Here is a 10614-nt window from a genome sequence, read left to right on the forward strand (position 1 = left end):
TATATAAATGTGAAGCATCCGGTTGGCGTTTCCACTCAATACCAAATATGGCGGTGAGAGGAAGCCCAGTGGCTGGCAGTGGGAGAAGATGGAGAGAGATGGAGGTTCTGTCCCCAACCAAGGAGGGCCTACAGCAGCACCTAGATCTTCTGCACAGATTCTGTTAGACCTGGGCGCTGAGTAAATCTCAGTAAGACAAAAAATAATGGTGTTCCAAAAAAGGTCCAGTTGCCAGGACCACGAATACAAATTCCATCTAGACACCGTTGCCCTAGAGCACACAAAAAACTATACATACCTTGGCCTGAACATCAGCGCCACAGGTAACTTACACAAACCTGTGAACGATCTGAGAGACAATTCAAGAAGGGCCTTCTATACCATCAAAAGAAGCATCAAATTCGACATACCAATTAGGATCTGGCAAAAAATACTTTAATCAGTTATAGAACCCATTGCCCTTTATGGTTGTGAGGTCTGGGGTCCGCTCACCAACCAAAAATTCACAAAATGGTACAAACACCAAATTGAGACTCTGCATGCAGAATTCTGCAAAAATGTCCTCTGTGTACAACGTAAAACACCAAATAATGCACGCAGAGCAGAATTAGGCCGATACCCACTAATTATCAAAATCCAGAAAAGATTAAATTCTACAAACACCTAAAAGGAAGCGATTCCCGAACCTTCCATAACAAAGCCATCACCTACAGAGAAATGAACCTGAAGAAGAGCCCCATAAGCAAGCTGGTCCTGGGGTTCTGTTCACAAACCCAAACAGACCATGCTGCATCTCAGTGCTAGAGGCGTCACTACAGACCCTGGTTTGATCCCGGGCTGTAATCGGGAGTCCCATAGGGTGGCGCACAATTGGCCCAGCATCGTCCGGGTTAGGGGAGGGTTTGGCCGGGGTAGGCCGTCATTGTAAAATAACAATTTGTTCTTAACTGACTTGTCTAGTTAAATAAAGGTAAAACATATATATACACTACCGTTCAAAAGTTTGAGGTCACCTAGAAATTTCCTTGTTTTGGAAAATAAATAAAAAATTGTCTATAAAAATAACATCAAATTGATTGGAAATACAGTGTACAGTAGACATTGTTAATGTTGTAAATTACTATCTCAACGCCAACAGTGAAGAGGAAACTCTGGGATGCTGGCCTTCTAGGTAGAGTTGCAAAAAAAAGCCATATCTCAGACTGCCCAATAAAAAATWAAAAATTAAGATGGGCAAAAGAATACGGACACTGGACAGAGGAATCTGCCTAGAAGGCCAGCATCCCGGAGTCGCCTCTTCACTGTTGACGTTGAGACTGGTGTTTTGCGGGTATTATTTAATGAAGCTGCCAGTTGAGGACTTGCGAGGTGTCCGTTTCTCAAACTAGACACTAATGTACTTGTTCTCTTTCTCAGTTGTGCACCGGGGCTTCCCACTCCTCTTTCTATTCCGGTTAGAGCCAGTTTGCGCTGTTCTGTGAAGGGAGTAGTACAGTAGCGTTGTACAGTACAAGATCTTCAGTTTGTTGGCAATTTCTCGCATGGAATAGCCGTCATTTCTCAGAACAAGAAAAGACTGATGAGTTTCAGAAGAAAGATCTTTGTTTCTGGCCATTTTGAGCCTGTACTCGAACCCACAAATGCTGATGCTCCAGATACTCAACTAGTCTAAAGATGGCCAGTTTTATTGCTTCTTTAATTAGAACAACAGTTTTCAGCTGTGCTAACATAATTGCAAAATGGTTTTCTAATGATCAATTAGCCTTTTAAAAATGATAAACTTGGATTAGCTAACACAACTTGCCATTGGAACACAGGAGTGATGGTTGCTGATAATGGGCCTCTGTACGCCTATGTAGGTATTCCATAGAAAATCAGCCATTTCCAGCTGCAATAGTCAGCTAGACATTAGGAATGTCTACACTGTATTTCTGATCAATTTGATGTTATTTTAATGGACAAAAAAATTGCTTTTCTTTCAAAACAAGGACATTTCTAAGTGACCCCAAACTTTTGGACGGTAGTGTACATATATATAAATCCTGGTGCCTCAGGATAGCAATGCAATTAGACCAAACCAAATCATGAGATAACAAAAAGATAATTACTTGACACATTGGAAAGCATTTACAAAAAAACAGAGCAAACTAGAATGCTATTTGGCACTAAACAGAGAGTACATAGTGGCAGAATACTTGACCACTGTGACTGACCCAAAATTAAAGAAATCTTTGACTATGTACCGACTCAGTGAGCATAGCCTTGCTATTGAGAAAGGCTGATTAAGGCAGACCTGGCTCTCAAGAGAAGACAGGCTATGTGCACACTGCCCACAAAATGAGGTGGAAACTGAGCTGCACTTCCTAACCTCCTGACGAATGTATGACCATATTAGAGACACATATTTCCCTCAGATTACACAGACCCACAAAGAATAAAACAACTAATACAATTTGATAAACTCCCATATCTATTGGGTGAAATACCACAGTGTGCAATCACAGCAGCAAGATTTGTGACCTGTTGCCACAATAAAATGGCAACCAGTGAAGAACAAACACCATTGTAAATACAACCTTTATTTATGTTTATTTATTTTCCTTTTGTACTTTAACTATTTGCACATCATTACAACACTGTATATAGACATAATATCATGATTGAAATGTCTTTATTCTTTTGGAACTTTTGTGAGTGTTTATWTTTAATTTTTTTCACCTTTATTTAACCAGGTAAGCTAGTTGAGAACAAGTTGTAATTTACAATTGCGACCTGGCCAAGATAAAGCAATGCAGTGCGACACAAACAACAACACAGAGTTACACATGGAATAAACAAGCGTACAGTCAATAACACAATAGAAATAAAGAAAGTCTATATATAGTGTGTGCAAATGGCGTGAGGAGGTAAGGCAATAAATAGGCCATAGTAGCGAAGTAATTACAATTTAGCAGATTAACACTGGAGTGATAGATGAGCAGATGATGATGTGCAAGTAGAGATACTGGTGTGCAAAACAGCAGAAAAGTAAATAAAAACAATATGGGGATGAGGTAGGTAGATTGGGTTTATTTACAGATGGACTATGTACATCTGCAGCGATCGGTTAGCTGCTCAGATAGCTGATGTTTAAAGTTAGTGAGGGAAATATAAGTCTCCAGCTTCAGCAATATTTGCAATTCGGTTCAGTCACTGGCAGCAGAGAACTGGAAGGAAAGGCAGCCAAAAGAGGTGTTGGCTTTGGGGATGACCAGTGAGATATACCTGCTGGAGCGCATGCTACGGGTGGGTGTTGTTATCGTGACCAGTGAGCTGAGATAAGGCGGAGCTTTACCTAGCATAGACTTATAGATGACCTGGAGCCAGTGGGTCTGGCGACGAATATGTAGCGAGGGCCAGGCGACTAGAGCATACAGGTCGCAGTGGTGCGTGGTATAAGGGGCTTAGGTAACAAAACAGGTGGCACTGTGATAGACTGCATCCAATTTGTAGTAGAGTGTTGGAGGCTATTTTGTAGATGACATCGCCGAAGTCGCGGATCGGTAGGAGAGTCAGTTTTACTAGGGTATGTTTGGCGGCATGAGTGAAGGACGCTTTGTTGCGAAATAGAAAGCCGATTCTAGATTTGATTTTGGATTGGAGATGTTTAATATGAGTCTGGAAGGAGAGTTTACAGTCTAGCCAGACACCTAGGTATTTGTAGTTGTCCACATATTCTAGATCAGGTGCGGGAAGCGAACGGTTGAAAAGCAGGCATTTGGTTTTACTAGCGTTTAAGAGCAGTTGGAGGCCACGGAAGGAGTGTTGTATGGCGTTGAAGCTCGTCTGGAGTTTAGTTAACACAGTGTCCAAAGAATGGCCAGATGTATACAGAATGATGTCGTCTGTGTAGAGGTGGATCAGGGAATCACCCGCAGCAAGAGTGACATCGTTGATATATACAGTGAAAAGAGTCGGCCTGAGAATTGAACCCTGTGGCACCCCCATAGAGACTGCCAGAGGTCCGGACAGCAGGCCCTCCGATTTGACACACTGAACTCTGTCTGCGAAGTAGTTGGTGAACCAGGCGAGGCAGTCATTTGAGAAACCAAGGCTATTGAGTCTGGCGATAAGAATACGGTGATTGACAGAGTCGAAAGCCTTGGCTAGGTCGATGAAGACAGCTGCACAGTACTGTCTTTTATCGATGGCGGTTATGATATCGTTTAGTACCTTGAGTGTAGCTGAGGTGCACCCGTGACCAGCTCGGAAACCAGATTGCACAGCGGAGAAGGTACGGTGGGAATCGAAATGGTCAGTGATCTGTTTATTAACTTGGCTTTCGAAGACTTTAGAAAGGCAGGGCAGGATGGATATAGGTCTATAACAATTTGGGTCTAGAGTGTCACCCCCTTTGACGAGGGGGATGACAGCGGCAGCTTTCCAATCTTTAGGGATCTCGGACGATACGAAAGAGAGGTTGAACAGACTGGTAATAGGGATTCCAACAATGGCGGCGGATAATTTTAGAAAGAGGGTCCAGATTGTCTAGTAATGTTTACTGTTGACTTTTTATTTTTTTTCTTCACTTTTGTTAATTATATATTTAACTTGCTTTGGCAATGTGTTTCCCATGCCAATAAAGACCCTTAAATTGAGATTGACATTCTGCTAATTTTCTCATCGATGAAACATTTGATCTCAATACAGTTTTCTGTTTCCAAAACTGGAATCTGTTACGAACATAGTGGACTAAGTTTCGTAGACTTTATCGTTTGCCAAAGTTAACAAACAAAAAAATGTGTGGTTCACAAGGAGTGCAAGTGCGATTTGAGTTAATACACACGCGCACTTCAGAGTAGGCGTTCCCTAATGGATTATGCAAGCATATGCTAGAACGCGCCAATAGGCTCTTGTTAGCTCTTGTTTGGCTCTGCCTACTTCCTTGCTTGTTCTTCCCACTATGATTAATTTGCTCCCATTGGAAACAACAGGCTGTGGTCCATCTTGTGTTAGTTATACAAATCTTTGGTCGTGGGAGGCAACCTCCGCTCGCTGGGGCTCGAGCAGGAAGGATGCGCTGCAGGCTTTAGCAGAGACAAGAAAAGTGTCGTTTACAGTTCTGACGGAAGATAAATGACAGCTCATATTGCAGCCTGGACATCTTACATTTGGAATTCGTAGGTGAGTTTAACCTCTGAAAACGACATTGTATGCGTCCTGTCTTTTCCCGAGCCGGTGTTGGAGACCACAGCATTTTCCTCAACTTGAACTTTAGGAAGTGATGACTTGAGAATTAAACAACTTTTGACAGGTTGTCGGTAACCAGCTCGTAACTTGTCAAATTGACAAATAGTTACTTCTTAAATACACAGTTCACGGTGACATTTCGTTTATTGCGTTTACATTGGTGCAGTAGGCTAGTTCGTATGATTTTTAAACGATATTTTGAGCCAATTCTTGCGGAGGCATTAGTGGAAACCAAGACTGTCATCAGGGCAGGTCTGGTTGTACAGCTAGATATGTTGTAGTCGCTTCGGGGATAATTTTAGCTAACGCCTCGCATTTTGGTACACCAGAAGTACATTCATTTCCAATGGAACTCTATGTTTGCCTTGCAGCATTGCGTTGCAGAGGCAGTGCGTTCTGTGCATACCTGTGGGGACTGCTGAGGACTAGGACAGCGCATAATAATAGCTGGAATAGATAGGCATCAAATACATGGAAACCATAGCTTTGTTCGAATACTCGTACTAACCGTACTATTTGTGAGGTGAATTGAGTGTATAGTATGGATATAGTTATTGCCAAAATATGAGTAAACACGCAGAGGACACTATTTCCATACTTTTAGGGCCCATAATGCAATTCTTCAGAAAATGGACGTGTCTTCAATGTTTTCAGATTTGAAGAAAATATGCAAAAAATGACTATAAAAATAAGTTACTTGCTATTAATAACAAGTCAAATATCCAGATCAACTAGCCCAGGTCGGCTAATGTTTTTTTAGCCCATTGATTTTGTTGTAATGTTTAAGTCACCCAAATATCACATGAACACACATTAGAAATGGCAAAAATGTGTGGAATTGCATGAAATTAGCTTTAAAATTGCAAAAAAAAGTCTCCATCCCATGGCAAAATGTAGAGTTGCAGGAAATAAGCTTTAAATTTGCAACATTTTCTCTCTGCCATCAAGGGTGGGGTTGTCATGAATGGTGTTTGTGCATATAAAAATAGCAATTATTTTTTATTTTATTGTAAAAAAATCATCTTTCATGTGAGTTTATGCCCACTCGTCACGAACTCGCACACTGTCTAGTCTGCCATTAGGTCCTATTTCTCTTATGCATTTTGCCATTTCTTCCTAGAAGCAAGCATTATACCGCACATGACTATATTATTCATTAGTTTCTTTGTTAGCAATAAGTTACTGTTTTAAGTTCATGCCCAGTTCGTCAGGGACATTTTTGTATGGAAAGGTATTTCCGTATAATCGGTTCCACACAGAAATGCAGTTATTTTCCTGTCTCAAGCCTACCAGAGTGAAATGTGGTTTCTGTGCACAGATTCATTGTAACACTTACAAGCAAGAAACTGTTTGTTTCATTCTGTTAATGCTTTCCTTTGTTCATACTTCTCACGTTGTGTCGGAGCTCCTTGTGTCTTGTCTATGTAATTTGAGTTGTGCGGCAGGAGCGGGCGTGCCTTTGCGCACCGCTATATGTTACTGGGCTGCCGCCATTTGCCAGTTCCATTCACTTAACAATTAATGATTGTTGTTTAACGTGTGCCCAATTTTAAACTGTACATGGAAGTGGTCAGGTTTGTTTTAGACGGAATGTATGTAATGGGGTAATTATGAGGAAGCCAGTTCAATTTGTATTAGCCAGATTTTGGTGTTATGTTGCCATACATATTGGTATCTTCCAGGAAGTGTACTTCAGGTGTATATATGGGCTCGTTTTGGAGAGCAATGCAGTTCTGTTTTAGAATTGAAGTGGGGAGGCTGCTTGAGCCAGGTACACACAACCCAACCTGTAAGATCTATGGAAGCTACAGGGTGAGCCTGTTTTAGGCAGTGAGGTTTGTTATTTTGCTTCAGCAGTAAGTATTGTTCACCTGTTTGTCTTTTAAATATTAATGGCCGGCTATCACTATTGAACACTGAAACTAATATGGACACCTTTGCACCAGAAGCTTCTGCCTCCTGAATATCTGCCCTCAATATCGCATCTCTACGCTACCTATTTCACACAATCACAGTAAGGTACTTCATTGTTTGCTGCATTGGTGGCAGAAGTGGGATGCCGTTACCGTGGGTTAATTGGAAGTTGGAGGTCAGGATGCGTTTAGTTTGCAGTCTCCCTTGCGTAGGTTCTAATCCCATTTCTGACATTCCTTCAGGGACCGCATATAGCCTAGATATACTTTGGGTCGGGCAGGGGTGTAGGTGGGTCGAAATGTTTTGTCCATTTATACCAATAATTTCATTATTATACAGTCTAGAGGTCGACCGATTATGATTTTTCAACGCCGATACCGATTTATTGGAGGAACAAAAAAGCCGATACCGATTAATCGGACGATTAAAAAAAAATATATATATATATTTTTTTAATGTATTTGTAATATTGACAATTGCAACAATACTGAATGAACACTTATTTCAACTTAATATAATACATCAATAAAATCAATTTAGCCTCAAATAAATAATGAAACATGTTCAATTTTGTTTAAATAATGCAAAAACAAAGTGTTGGAGAAGAAAGTAAAAGTGCAATATGTGCCATGTAAGAAAGCTAACGTTTAAGTTCCTTGCTCAGAACATGAGAACATATGAAAGCTGGTGGTTCCTTTTAACATGAGTCTTCAATATTCCCAGGTAAGAAGTTTTAGGTTGTAGTTATTATAGGAATTATAGGACTATTTCTCTCTATACGATTTGTATTTCATATACCTTTAAGAACATCCAATAGTCATAGGCACTTTAGTATTGCCAGTGTAACAGTATAGCTTCCATTCCTCTCCGCTACCTGGGCTCGAACCAGGAACACATCGAAAACAGCCACCCTCAAAGCAGCGTTACCCATGCAGAGCAAGGGGAACAACTACTCCAAGTCTCAGAGCGAGTGACATTTGAAACGCTATTAGCGTTGGACTAGTTAACCATAAGGGTAGCAAGATTGAATCCCCGAGCTGATCGAGGTAAAAATCTGTCGTTCTGCCCCTGAACAAGGCAGTTAACCCACCGTTCCTAGGCCGTCATTGAAAATAAGAATGTGTTCTTAATTGACTTGACTAGTTAAATTAAGGTGTAAAAACCCCCCCAAAAAACAGCAAAATCGGCGCCCAAAATTACCGATTTCCGATTGTTATGAAAACTTGAATTTGGCCCTGATTGAATCGGCCACTCCGATTAATCGGTCGACCTCTATTAAAGTCAATTCCTTAAAATTCGATACAAGCCAATACTTATCTTTAAAAAGTTGGATGTTTTGAAGCGGTAGGGTTTTATTAATTCATCTTTTTTTTTTTTATTCTTTGGTACGATTGTGTATTGTTCACTGCTCAATCCTTATGGTGTGACGTGATTCACCAGACAGCTGAAATGGTGGGACACAAAGTAAAAATGTCAGGCCAGAAACCAAAGGTTTGCTGGTATGAATCCCAACAGGAAACATCTGGTGGGATTCCAGGTATTTATTTCACCTTTATTTAACCAGGTAGGCAAATTGAGAACACGTTCTCATTTACAATTGCGACCTGGCCAAGATAAAGCAAAGCAGTTCGACACATACAACAACACATAGTTACACATGGAGTAAAACAAACATACAGTCAATAATACAGTGAAAAATAAGTCTATATACAATGTGAGCAAGTGAGGTGAGATAAGGGAGGTGAAGGCAAACAAAATATATAAATAAATAAAAATATAAAAAAGGCCAAGGTGGCGAAGTAAACACAATATAGCAAGTAAAAAAACACTGGAATGGTTGTTTTGCAGTGGAAGAAAGTGTAAAGTAGAGATAGAAATAATGGGGTGCAAAGGAGCAAAATAAATAAATAAATACAGTAGGTAAAGAGGTAGTTGTTTGGGCTAAATTATAGATGGGCTATGTGGGCATCTAGGTATCCTAGATGTATTGTCCTAAGTACAGCACCAGCTACCTAGTCAAGAAGTTCACCAGTCTTGGCCTGTTATTGGCTTAAGAGATGTTGGACTATTAGGTGCAGGGTCACGGGTTCAAGTCCTGAATGGACTTCCCCTGTATTGGCAGCAATATGATACAGTATACAAGAATGTTATTGTCCATCTGAAGATATATTTAAACGTTTAGTCAATAGAGTGTACAAAGTTGAATAGATCTCAACATAATGGAATGCTTGTCCCGATTCGGGGTATCTATCAGTGATAGTGTTTCCTAAGTATTATGTTTTGGAAGACAATGAGGTCAGGCTTTTTTATGAGCCACAATGCATCTCTTAGCTCAACAACTGGTAAACAAGTACTGTTCTTGCAGTTATGAACCCACTTTTGTTGGATATGCTCTGTAAACTACAGCAGTTTCATATGAAGGGATTTCTATAATAAGCAATGCAGTCTTAACATCCAAATSTTGATTCTGGGTTTGAACTGCAAAACATATCTATTATCAACTTGGCTACCTGTTGCTTTTGCCACCTTGTTTATTATGTCCACATATGCTATTTCCTATTTGTGGCTTCACCAGCGATTTTCAAACACTTGGGTGAATAAAAAAAAAAAAATAAGTGTCAGGGTAGAGCACATCACTTCTAAAATGAGATCATATAAATTAATACATATTGTGCTAACTGAAATCAAGGGTGATTCTCATGAAACCAGTTTTAAACATGTCTGTAGCAAGTTAAGTTACAAAACCATGATCTGCAAAAACCAATGATCATTCTGAGGACTAAGTAGTGTAGTTTTTGGCAAAGTGTTTTATTTTAAATAGATTATACATTTTTGTCAGGTTATTGTACATTCACCCCAAATTCTCATTACTGAAATTACATTCTCGGGTCATTTTATACAGTTATACATCATAAAAAATCATAAAACACTTAAGTATGTTGCTGTAATTTGGCCATAAATCATAACAATGTTATACTAGTTGAAGTTTACATTAAACTTTAATATTTATTATGTACAAACACACACAGTGTCTGTGGACATGTCTCATTACCATAACACTTTTTGAAGTTCCTGTGAAAACTCTAATCAGTTTTTAAATAAAGTTGTATTCACTAATGTTGCATCATCTAGAGCAGAATTTCCCAAACTCTGTCCAGGGAACCCCAAGGGGTGGATGTTTTTTTGTTTTTTTGCCCTAGCACTACACAGCTGATTCAAATAATCAAAGCTTAATAATGAGTTGATTATTTGAATCATTACATTTAACATTTACATTTAAGTCATTTAGCAGACGCTCTTATCCAGAGCGACTTACAAATTGGTGCATTCACCTTATGATATCCAGTGGAACAACCACTTTACAATAGTGCATCTAACTCTTTTAAGGGGGGGGGGGGTTAGAAGGATTACTTTATCCTATCCTAGGTATTCCTTAAAGAGGTGGGGTTTCAGGTGTCTCCGGAAGGTGGT

General features: G+C 39.8%; 1 long non-coding RNA gene across 1 annotated transcript in view; it reads left to right on the forward strand.

Moving 5' to 3' along the window:
- Positions 1–4967: 4967 nt before the first annotated feature.
- Positions 4968–10614, forward strand: part of LOC111961178 (uncharacterized) — a 171639-nt gene continuing 165992 nt past the window's right edge. The window contains exon 1 of the long non-coding RNA XR_002876968.2: positions 4968–5163. This is a non-coding gene — a long non-coding RNA (uncharacterized lncRNA). The remainder of the gene's footprint in view (positions 5164–10614) is intronic.

This window comes from Salvelinus sp. IW2-2015, linkage group LG4q.1:29 (genome assembly GCF_002910315.2).
Source record: "Salvelinus sp. IW2-2015 linkage group LG4q.1:29, ASM291031v2, whole genome shotgun sequence".
NCBI lineage: Eukaryota > Metazoa > Chordata > Actinopteri > Salmoniformes > Salmonidae > Salvelinus > Salvelinus sp. IW2-2015.